This window comes from Tamandua tetradactyla, chromosome 10 (assembly GCF_023851605.1).
Source record: "Tamandua tetradactyla isolate mTamTet1 chromosome 10, mTamTet1.pri, whole genome shotgun sequence".
Classification (NCBI taxonomy): Eukaryota; Metazoa; Chordata; class Mammalia; order Pilosa; family Myrmecophagidae; genus Tamandua; species Tamandua tetradactyla.
In genome coordinates this window covers 4565420-4576349 of record NC_135336.1, presented here as the reverse complement: position 1 = coordinate 4576349, position 10930 = coordinate 4565420, and the positions used below count along the sequence as shown (strand labels likewise).

General features: G+C 35.8%; 1 pseudogene; it reads right to left on the bottom strand.

The window, feature by feature from the left end:
- Window positions 1-3141: 3141 nt before the first annotated feature.
- LOC143648901 (amidophosphoribosyltransferase pseudogene) lies at window positions 3142-4785 on the bottom strand (annotated as a pseudogene).
- Window positions 4786-10930: the final 6145 nt, after the last annotated feature.

The following is a 10930-nucleotide window of genomic DNA, read 5'->3' as shown; positions in this document are numbered from 1 at the left end:
TATTTTTTAAAAATTAATTTAAAAATTTTTTTAAATACCAAAAAACATCAAACAAACACAAAGATTCTTAATTTTTTATCGTTCTGTTCTACATATATAATCAGTAATTCACAATATCATCACATAGTTGCATATTCATCATCATGATTATTTTGTGAAACATTTGCATCTATTCAGAAAAAGAAATAAAAAGAAAACAGCAAAAACATCATACATACCATGCCCCTTACCCCCCCCCTTTTATTGATCACTAGCATTTCAATCTAAATTTATTTTAACATTTGTTTCCCCTATTATTTATTTTTATTCCATATGTTTTACTTGTCTGTTGATAAGGTAGATAAAAGGAGCTTCAGATACAAGGTTTTCACAATCACAGTTACATTGTGAAAGCTATATCATTATACAATTATCTTCAAGAAACATGGCTACTGGAACATAGCTCCACATTTTCAGGCAATTCCCTACAGCCTCTCCATTACGTCTTGACTAATAAGGTGATATCTATTTATTTAATGCATAAGAATAACCTCCAGGATAACCTCTCGACTCTGTTTGGAGTTGTTCAGCCATTGACACTTTATTTTGTCTCATTTCACTCTTCCCCCTTTTGGTTGAGAAGGTCTTCCCAATCCCTTGATGCTGAGTCTCAGCTCATTCGAGGATTTCTGTCCCATGTTGCCAGGAAGGTCCACACCCGTGGGAGTCATGTCCCACGTAGAGGATGGCGAGTTTACTTGTTGTGTTGGCTGGAGAGAGAGGCCACATCTGAGCAACAAAAGGGGTTCTTTTGGGGGTGACACTTACACCTAATTTTAAGTAGACTTGACCTATCCTTTGTGGGGTTAAGTTTCATATGAACAACCCCCAAGATTGGGGCTCAGCCTATAGCTTTGGATGTCCACACTGCTTGTGAGAATATCAAGAATTCAACTTGGGGAAATTGAATTTTCCCACTTTCTCACCATTCCCTGAAGGGGACTTTGCAAATACTTTTTGATTTACTGTTCAAATCACTCTGGGATTTATCGGGGCATCACTCTGGACAAACCAACAAAATTTCATGTCCTACTCAACGTTCCATGTACTTATGGTGTTCAATTAAGCTGTCTACATAAGTTATATTAGGAAATGCTCTCATCAAAATATAAATTTTGTACTAAATAAATATTTTTTGCTTTAATCTCACACATAAGTTAAAATTTTTAAAGATTAATTACCATCTATTTTCAGCACCCTGCAGTAATGACATTCCTTTGTTCTTCCTCATGCAAAAACATTTTAAAAATTTGTACATTTGGTCACTATCATTATATACTCTAGGCATTCCTAGATAATACCATCTCAGTGTTTATCATCTTTCTTTCTGATTTCATTTGTGCCCCCACCCCTCCTCTCTCTATCATTCTCCCATTCAGCTTCATTCAGTGTTTTAACATAATTGTATTACAGTTAGGTAGTATTGTGCTGTCCATTTCTGAGTTTTTGCATTCAGTCCTATTGCACAATCTAGCAGACACATTTTTTACAACCATTCTTAGGTCATCTCAATGAAAGCTGCAAAGCACATTAAATTGTGTCTCCTCATATTATAACAAAATCATTTTCAGAATAACAGCCAACATTTCAAAAGCTAGTAATAATGCACAATCTTAAAATTTAGGAGTGACAGAGGCCAAGAAATGAAATACCTGGAGTGTTGCAGGTCAGTGCCCTGGCAGAGGTGTAAGCTTGCCTGGCTCTAGCTCCAGCAATCACTTGCTAATGTTCATAAGCAATAAAATTGAACCAAGTTTTAAAAAGGAACTATTAAATCTTCATGTGCAAGATGAAGGATGATCCAAAGATGGAAGAGGGACTATTTTACATACTCCGTCTTTACTTGTGTGGCGTGTCGTCGGATTCTTCTACGCACAGTTGTATTCCCAAATATAATAACCTCTTAAGCCTCAGAAAATGTATTTATTCTTTACATGTTCATATGTACAAGAGGATTGTAACATCATTCTGAGGTTCTAGTGGCTAAGGATGTTCTGAAAGAACAAACCAACTGAATGAGGAGAAGTTAGTCTCTTCCATTTCCACAGAAAAGGTTATCCAACTGATATAAAATTAAGATGTTATGAAATTTCAGTACAGTATGGCCACAAGTACTTTCGTATGTACTATGTATTTCATTCTAAAATGATTATGCTTTCCAAATTATTAAAAATGAATACCTTTTCAGGGATATCTATTGATTGTAGAAGTGTTAAAAGTATGTCTCTACATGAAAAAAAAAATTTAGGGGTGAAATTTAGGGGTGATGGCTTCTACCGCTAAAAGCATGGCACTAGTATTCCTATTTAGCTTAATAAGATAAGCATCCCTTTTATAGTTGGAGTAACTGAGGCACAAGCAATTATGTTGTGTAATTTTTTTTTAAACAGAGATGTGTCTAAGTTAGATGTAACCACAAGGAGCACTCTAGAGGCTAGAGTCCTATGAGGCATAATGGATTCAAACTGCAGGAAATGTTAAATTCACTCACCTACCCTGTCTGCCTCTGATCTCCTACTTTGATATGACTTACTCTTGCAAACGTTTTCAGCATGGACTTGACAAACGCCACTTACCATCTGCCCTCCTGACCTAATGATAAAGGCTAGTTAACACTTGTGTGTTAAAAAGAAAAAGTACAGCAGTACCTCATATTGCTATACTGCATGCAATTAGTAAAGTTCAATTATGAAAATAACTGAATTTCAACAACTCTCAAAAAACATTTCTCTAAGAATTCTTGGGAAGGTATACTACCTAGCATTCTGCTCTTAAATAGAAATTTAACTCTTATTTGCATTACTGTTGAATATCTGAAATTAGATGTATTTGACTTTATAACAGGTAACCTCAAAGTTTTACTAAACTTATAAATAAAACTGAAAAGACCACACAAATTTCTAGAGTACACCAAAATATTTATCTAAGATAGAGACCATAGTACTTGGGTAGCCTTTTCAGAAAAATCGCCAAATCACAAAGGTAAAGATAAGCATAGGTATTTTACATTGTACTGAGTAACAGTAACTGGATAATAAGGTGTAATTACTGTAACTTCTTGACCACCTTTATATCTTAAAACAACATACTTGCATCCACCAGCTACCGTTCCAATTCCAGAGAGCATTCTCCAGTGAGACAAGCTGTATAATGACCGCTCTTTTCAAAATATTTCAGACCATTCCCATTTTCTTGAATCATAATTTCTTGCTTTTCCACTTTCTGTTTAAGATTTTACCCTTTCTTGTATAGATGAAACCGGCCTTTCTACTGACAGATATACAACAGTGTTTGCTCATAAATATTCTGCAAAAAATGATCAAATTCTGGCTTATTGGCAATAAGCTCTTCTTTTGCGGTAATGTTTATTCCCATGAAAGATAGCAATCTAATTGGTAGTGAGGCTACTCAAATTTTTGCACCAGGTTCTTTGAACAATTTTATTATGGGAGAGATGGTATTGCCGCTCACAATAAAGTCATCAACAAGAACAATTCTTTTGCCTATAAAGTTGTCTGACAATACTTCAATTTTTTTTGTAACACCGAATTGTCTTAATCACATATTTGTCTGAATGAAGGTTCTTCCTACCTAAGAGGTTTTGCACAGCACTTCCACATATGAAAGTCTATACTTTACTGCATAACTAGGGGCAACAGGCATAGCAGATTCTGGAACAGTGCTGACCATATCTGCATCCACAGGTGCTTCAATGCCAACTGCTAACCAGAATGGTATCTTACTGTGTAAACCATTTGGCCTTCAAATATACTATCTAGTCTTGGAAAATAAACATACTAAGATGTACAAAAAGCTGTTGGATTTCCTTAAATCTTGATATAATGTTAAGAGTTTGGACATTAAATCTGGATATTTTCACAGTTTCTCCAGGCAATACTTTATGGTGATGTATGTTGCACCAACAGGTAAAAAAGTTAAAAGATTTTGAAGATACCACCCATCCTTCTGTTTCTGAGAGTTTTATTCCCTTTTTTCATTTATATCAAATACAAGAATAACACAACCAATGTATAGAGGCCAATTTTCATAAGGATATTGAACTGTGTAAATAACATCTCTGTGCCTGATAAGCAAGGAGTATGCCGTAGGTGCCTCCATTAAAATTTTAAAAGCTTTTCATTTTAAAATACATTTAAACATACAGGACAGTTATGAAAATAATACAACTCCTGCAGAGAACTCCAACACATCTCTATACCCCTACTTCATTAAGTTTTTGATCCTTGATACCCAGTCTGGGGTTCATCTCATTCTGAGGAGAGGTATATGCCAATATATAATCATTTTGCTATGGAAACATGTCGACAAGCACCATGACACAGAAGCCTTTTCCTTAATTCGATGGCATCTACCCATCTGCCATTATGTACCACTGTTATTTTCCCATGAAGTCTGACAATTTTCTAATTCAATTTCCTGTAGCAATATACCTTTTACGTCCCACTCCAAGATTTGAAATATATAATTTCTTTAAGTAGTCTTCAGTAAAGATGTGATTGACAAATGCATACCCTTGCAAAATCAAAAGTACAAATGCATCTTATGTGTTTTGCCTGTTGGCACTGTATTCCTGTCACTGGTCACAATATCAGCACTCTCCTGATCCCAGTTCTGCAGCCCCATGAGTCCAAGGTGATCACATGTGACACATCCAGTTGCATGGGCCATGCTCCCGAATATGAGCACACCACATTTCTCTTGGATATCCAACTCTTCCAGCTCCATGTGGCTACCAAACGCATGTGGAGAGAACTGCGGTCTTGGTATAAGCACCAACAAGCAGCCAGTGGGTCCCAAATGATTGCGACAGCAGCTTCCTTTCCAGCAACTAGACCCTTGTTCCATTGTGGTTTTGATTTGCTCTTCCCTAACGGCTAATGATGCTGAACAGCTTTTCATGTTGTTACTGGCTACTTGTATATCTTCTTTGGAGAAAAATCCATTCAAGTCCCTTGCCCATTTAAAATTAGGTTGTCTTTTTGTTGTTGAGTTGTAGGAGTTCTTTATGTATTCAGGGTATTAAACCTTTATTTAATATATAATTTCCAAATATTTCTTTCATTCAGAAGTTTGCTTTTTGTTCTTGATAATATCCTTTGATGTATGAAAGTTTTAAATTTTTATGAAGTTCACTTTATATATTTTTAATTTTGTTGCTTTTGCTTTTGCTTTCATATCTAAGAAATAACCCATCAATCCAAGATAATGAAGGTTTTTCACACTGTTTTCTTCTAAGAATTTTATGACTTCAGCTCTTGTGTTTGGGTTATTGATCTATTTTGAATTAATTTTTGCATATGGTATGAGGTAGGGCTCCAATTTCATTCTTTTGCTCGTGAATATTCAGTTTTCTCAGTATCATTTGTTGAAGATACTATTTTCTCCTATTTAATGTACTTGACACGCTTCTTGAAAATCAGTTAGCTATAGATGTCTGGGTTCATTTATGGACTCTCACCTCTATTCTATAGGTCTATATGTCTACTTTATGCCAGTATCACACTGCTTGGATTTTACTGTGGGTTTGTAGTAAGTTTTGAAATCAGGAAGCATGAGACCTCCAACTTTGTCCTTTTTTTCCAAGATTTATTTGGCTATTTGGGACCCCTTGAGATTCCATGTGAACTTGATGATTAGATTTTCCATTTCTGAAAAAAAAATGGCTGCTGGAATTTTGGTAGAGATTGCAATGAATCTACAGATCACTTCAGGTAGTATTGACAACTGTGGTAGTTAGATTCAGTTGTCAACTTGGCCAGGTGAAGGCACCTAGTTCTGTTGCTGTGGACATGAGCCTTATGGTATGTGAACCTCATCTGTTGCTCATTACATCTGCAGTCATCTAAGAGGCGTCCCTGCTGTAATGAATGAGTGATTTAATTGGCTGATGCTTAAATGAGATAGCTTAACGTAGCACAGCCCAAGCAGCTCAGCATACCTTGTCTCAGCACTCGCAGCTCAGCCCAGCCCTTTGGAGATGTAGAAAGAAATCATCCTGGGGAAAGTTGTTGGAACTCAGAGGCCTGGAAAGAAGGCCAGCAGAGATCGCCCTGTGCCTTCCCACAAAAGAAAGAACCTCAGTTGAAAGTTAGCTGCCTTTCCTCTGAAGAACTAATGAAATAAATCCCCTTTTATTAAAAGCCAATCCATCTCTGGTGTGTTGCATCCTGGCAGCTAGCAAACTAGAACAACAACTTATCAATATTAAGTTTTCTAATCCATAATCACAAGATGTCTTGCCATTATTTTGGTCTTTCCTGCAGTAGTGATTTGTAGTTTTTAATACACAAGTCTTCCACCTCCTTTGTTATATTTATCCCTAGATATTTTATTCTTTTAGATACTATTGAAAATGGAATTATTTTTTTAATTTTCATTTTGGATTGTTAGATGCTGGCATATATAAACAGAGCTAAAATTTCAAGAGCTAATCTTGTACTCTGAAATTTTTCTGAATCCATTTATTAGCTCTAATTGTTTTCTCGTGGATTCTTGAGGATATTCTACATAAAAGATCATGTCATTTGTGAATAGGGAAAGTTTACTTCTTCCTTTCCAATTGGAATGTCAGGTATGTCTTTTTCTTGCCTAAATGCTCAAGCTAGAATTTCCAATACAGTGCTGAATAAAAGACATTCAGTGGACATCCTTGTCTTGTTCCTATCTCAGGGAAAAAACTTTCAAACTTTTACCATTAAGTATGATATCTGTGGGTTATACCCTTTATCATGTTGAGGAAGTTTACTTTTATTCCTAGCTCTCTAAGTGTTTATATCAAGAAGGGATGCTGGATTTTGTCAAATGCCATTTCTGTATCAATTGAGATGATCGTGTGCTTATATCACTCCTTCTGTTTATGTGGTGTGTTGCATTAATTGATTTTCTTATGTTGAACACTGTGCTAGTTTGAAGGTGAATAGACCCCAGAAGATCTTGTTCTTAAAGCTAATCCATTCCTGTGGGTATAAACCTATTGTGGGGGAGAAGTTTCGATTAGGTTATAATTGAGGCATGCCCCCAGTGGGTTTAAATCCTCTTACTAGAATTCTATAAGAGGATGAAATTCAGAGAAAGGCACAGAGAGAAAGACACAGAAGCTGAGAGAGAAAGCCTCAAAAACAGAAAGGAAGTCACAGAAGCCAAAATCTGGAAGCAATGAAATCCAGAAGGGAAGGGAGAGACCATGTCCTTGTCATGTGACAGAAAAGTACAGGATTGCATGTAGCCTGTCTTCAGGAAGAATGTATCATCTTGATGATACCTTGATTTGGACAGTTTCACGGCCTCAGAACTGTAGTCTTGTAAACTAATAAATTCCCATTGTTAAAAGCAAACTTATTTCTAATATATTGCATTTTTTGGCTTTTATAAAGGAGTCTATGAAGTTACAAATTATAATTCTGAGGTTGTGAAAATGTCCAAATTAAGGCACCAACAAGAGGATAGCTTCTCAAAGGAAAGACAGCATCCAGGATTTCTCTGTCACATGGAAAGGCACATGGTGACTTCTGTTGGCCCTTTGTTCCCAGGTTTCCTTGCTTTCAGCTCCTCGTTCCAGTGGCCTCCTCTTTTGGCTTCCTCTGTCATCTGATCTTTTGACTTTCCATACTGGCTCTTTTTTTTTTTTTTTAAATCTTGCAATGTTCTTTAATTAATTGAAAGACATATAAAACATGACCAAAAAATAAGCATGTAGATGTACAGCACATGTAAGTCTTCAAATCACCTATCACTGTTTTAAAACTTTTTCTATTGTGAAAAATAACATATACACAAAAAAGCAATAAATTTCAAAGCACACCACAACAATTAGTTATAGAACAGATTTCAGTGTTTGGTATGTATTACAGTTCCACAATTTTAGGCTTTTCCTTCTGGCTTCTCCAAGACACTGGAAACTAAAAGAAATATCAATATAATGATTCAGGAGTCAACTCATTGATAAATGCTATCTTTTCTTTTATAACTCTACCTTCTCCTTTGATCTTCTTAAAAAAGTAATTTTTTATTGATATAATATATTGCATTTTGACAGTTTTTAGAAAACTAAAACAACCCCCCTTGCATACCCAGGATAAATCCAACTTAATCATGGTTTATGCTACTAACATTGCTGTTGGATTTGATTTGCTAGCAATTTGTTGAGAATTATTTCCTTTTCTTGTGGAATCTTTATTTGACGGTGTGGTGTTGATTGACCTAGCAGAATTAGTTACAGAGTCTTCCATCCTTTTCATCTTTTTTGAAAAGTTTGAGCAAGATTGGTGCTAATTCTTCTTGGGACGTTTGGTAAAACTTCTCTGTGAAGCCATCTGAACCTGGGCTTCTCTTCATTGGTAATTTATTTTTATTACTGATTCAATCTCTTTACTAGTTATTGATTTGTTAAGATCTTCTATTTCTTCTTAAATCAGTGTAGGTAATTTGTGAATTTCTAAGAATGTGTCCATTTCATCTAAGTTATCTTATTTGTTGGTGAACAGCTGTGCATAGTATCCTTTAAGTGTCAATTTATTTCTCTGGAGTTGTTAGTAATGTCCAAATTTTTATTTTTTATTTTAGCTATTTGTGTTCTCTCTCTTTTTTCTTCATCAGTCTAGTTAAAGTTTTGGCAATTGTACTGTATTGAAAATTGTATTGATCTTTTCAAGGCCAATTTTTTTGTTTGTTGATTCTCTTTATTGTTTTTGTTTAATTATTACTTTCTATTTCCATTTATCTCCACTGTAATCTATGGTAACTCCTCCCTTTGGATTTAGTTTGCTCTTCTTTTTTTAGATCCTTCAGTTGTGAGGTTAGTCTGTGATTTGAAATCTTTCCTCTTTTTTAACATAAACATTTAGAGCTAAAAATTTCCCTTTTAGCATTGTCTTTGCTGCATCCCCTAAAATTTGGTACATTGTGTTTTCATTTGCCTTAAGATAATTTCTAATTTTCCTTATGATTTCTTCTTTGACTTATTGATTGTTTAAAAGTATATTGTTTAATTTCCAAATATTAGTGAATTTTCCTTTCTCCCTCTATTATTGATTTCTCACTCCTTTCTTTTGTGGTCAGAGAAGATACATTGCATGATTTCAATATTTTTGAATTTATCAAGACTTGTTTTGTAAACAAACATATGTTCTATCCTGGAGAATGTTCTATGTGCACTCAAGAAGAATGTGTATTCTGTTTTTGTTGGGTGATGTGTTCTACAAATGTCTGTTAGTTCTAGCTCATTTAGAGTATTGTTCAAGTCCTGTATTTCCTTAATTATTTTCTATTTAGATGTCCTATCCATTATTTTTTCATGTTTATTTTTTCTTTCTCTGTTCCATCCATAATTGAAAGTATATATCAAAACTTACTGCTAATAATGTAGGACTGTTTATTTATCCCTTCAAATTTGTGAATATATTTCACATATTTGGGGGCTCTTCTGGTAGAAACATAGGATATTTATAATTTCTGTTAGGGTTCTCTAGAGAAACACAACCAACGGGAGAGATCTGTAAATATGAAATCTATAAAGGTGTCTCACACAGTCATGGAAATGGAAAAGTAAAAAATCCGTAGGGCAGGCTATGAAGCTGGGGGCTCTGATGAAGGGTCTGGATGAACTCCACAGGAGAGGCTCACTGGCTGATGAAGCAATGAAAGAGTCTTCCTTGAAAGCCTTTGATTGATTAGATTATCTTTTGTGGGAGGCATGCCCTAGTTGATCACAGATGTAATTAGCCACAGTGCAATTAAATGAGTGATGATTTGATGCACCAGCTTCTGGCTTTTCAACCCGCCATGAAATATCCTTGCAGCAATGCTCAGGTCAGCCCTTGCCTGACCAGACAACTAGGCATAATCACTTGGCCAAGTTGAAACTAGAACCTAACCATCACAGTCCACCCCTTGTCAACTTGGCAGCTATACACAGCACCTTAAACTATACTTAATATCTAAATAGAAAACATTAGCAGATGTATTTTTTGCCTAACAATACTCCACTGTCTGACATACAACTGGAAATGCACTACATCTCTCCAGAATAGGGTGCAAGTCCTTAGGTAACATTATCTCTTAAACTTCATATACTATGACTTAAATACTATGATGTAAACAATACAAGTGATGTCATATGATAAAAGGAACATAAGATATTTGCTTATGAACAAATGCAAACATACTTATAACAAAACAGGGAGGGAATATTCATACAATCACAGTCCTTGTTTTTGTAACTGGTCATGTGGTCATATTTATCACTACCTTCTTCTACTATCCATTCCATGTTACCTTTATGCTCAGCAAGTACTTCACCTGGCTGTAGTTCTTTTCCAGGTGGGGTGACCTGGACTTTCATTCCAGAAGTTGCTGGACCATTAGTAGCCCTGCCTGGATTGGGTTGTTGTAGTTTTCCATTGACTTTAGTCATAGGGCATGGTAGTACTGAGAGATACCCTAGGGGTTCTCCTGTATTCCAGGAAAACTCTTCTTTACCTCCATTGTGTAGTTGCAGCCCTATTTTCCCTTGATAGTCAGGATCATTCACACCAGACAGAACAGTAATCCTCTTTTATGCCTGTTGATTCCATGGCATGAGAAGTCCAGAATGGCCAGGTGGCAGGCTTAACTTCCTGTTCAACGGAATCATTGTTGTGTCTCCTGGTAGGAGCACTCTTCCTTTTGGAACTAAGACCTACAGACTAGCAGAGCTTAAGGTTTCAGGGACAGGAAGCAAGTATTTTCCTAGTGGATCACTAGGGGTGATAGTGAATGGTGCCACTCCCAGTTCCATCCCTTGATTTCTTGACCCATGAATCCTGGCTATGAGAGAAACAGCACCATACAGTGGACACTGCTTCAGAGCAAACACAGCCTCCTGGAGAACATT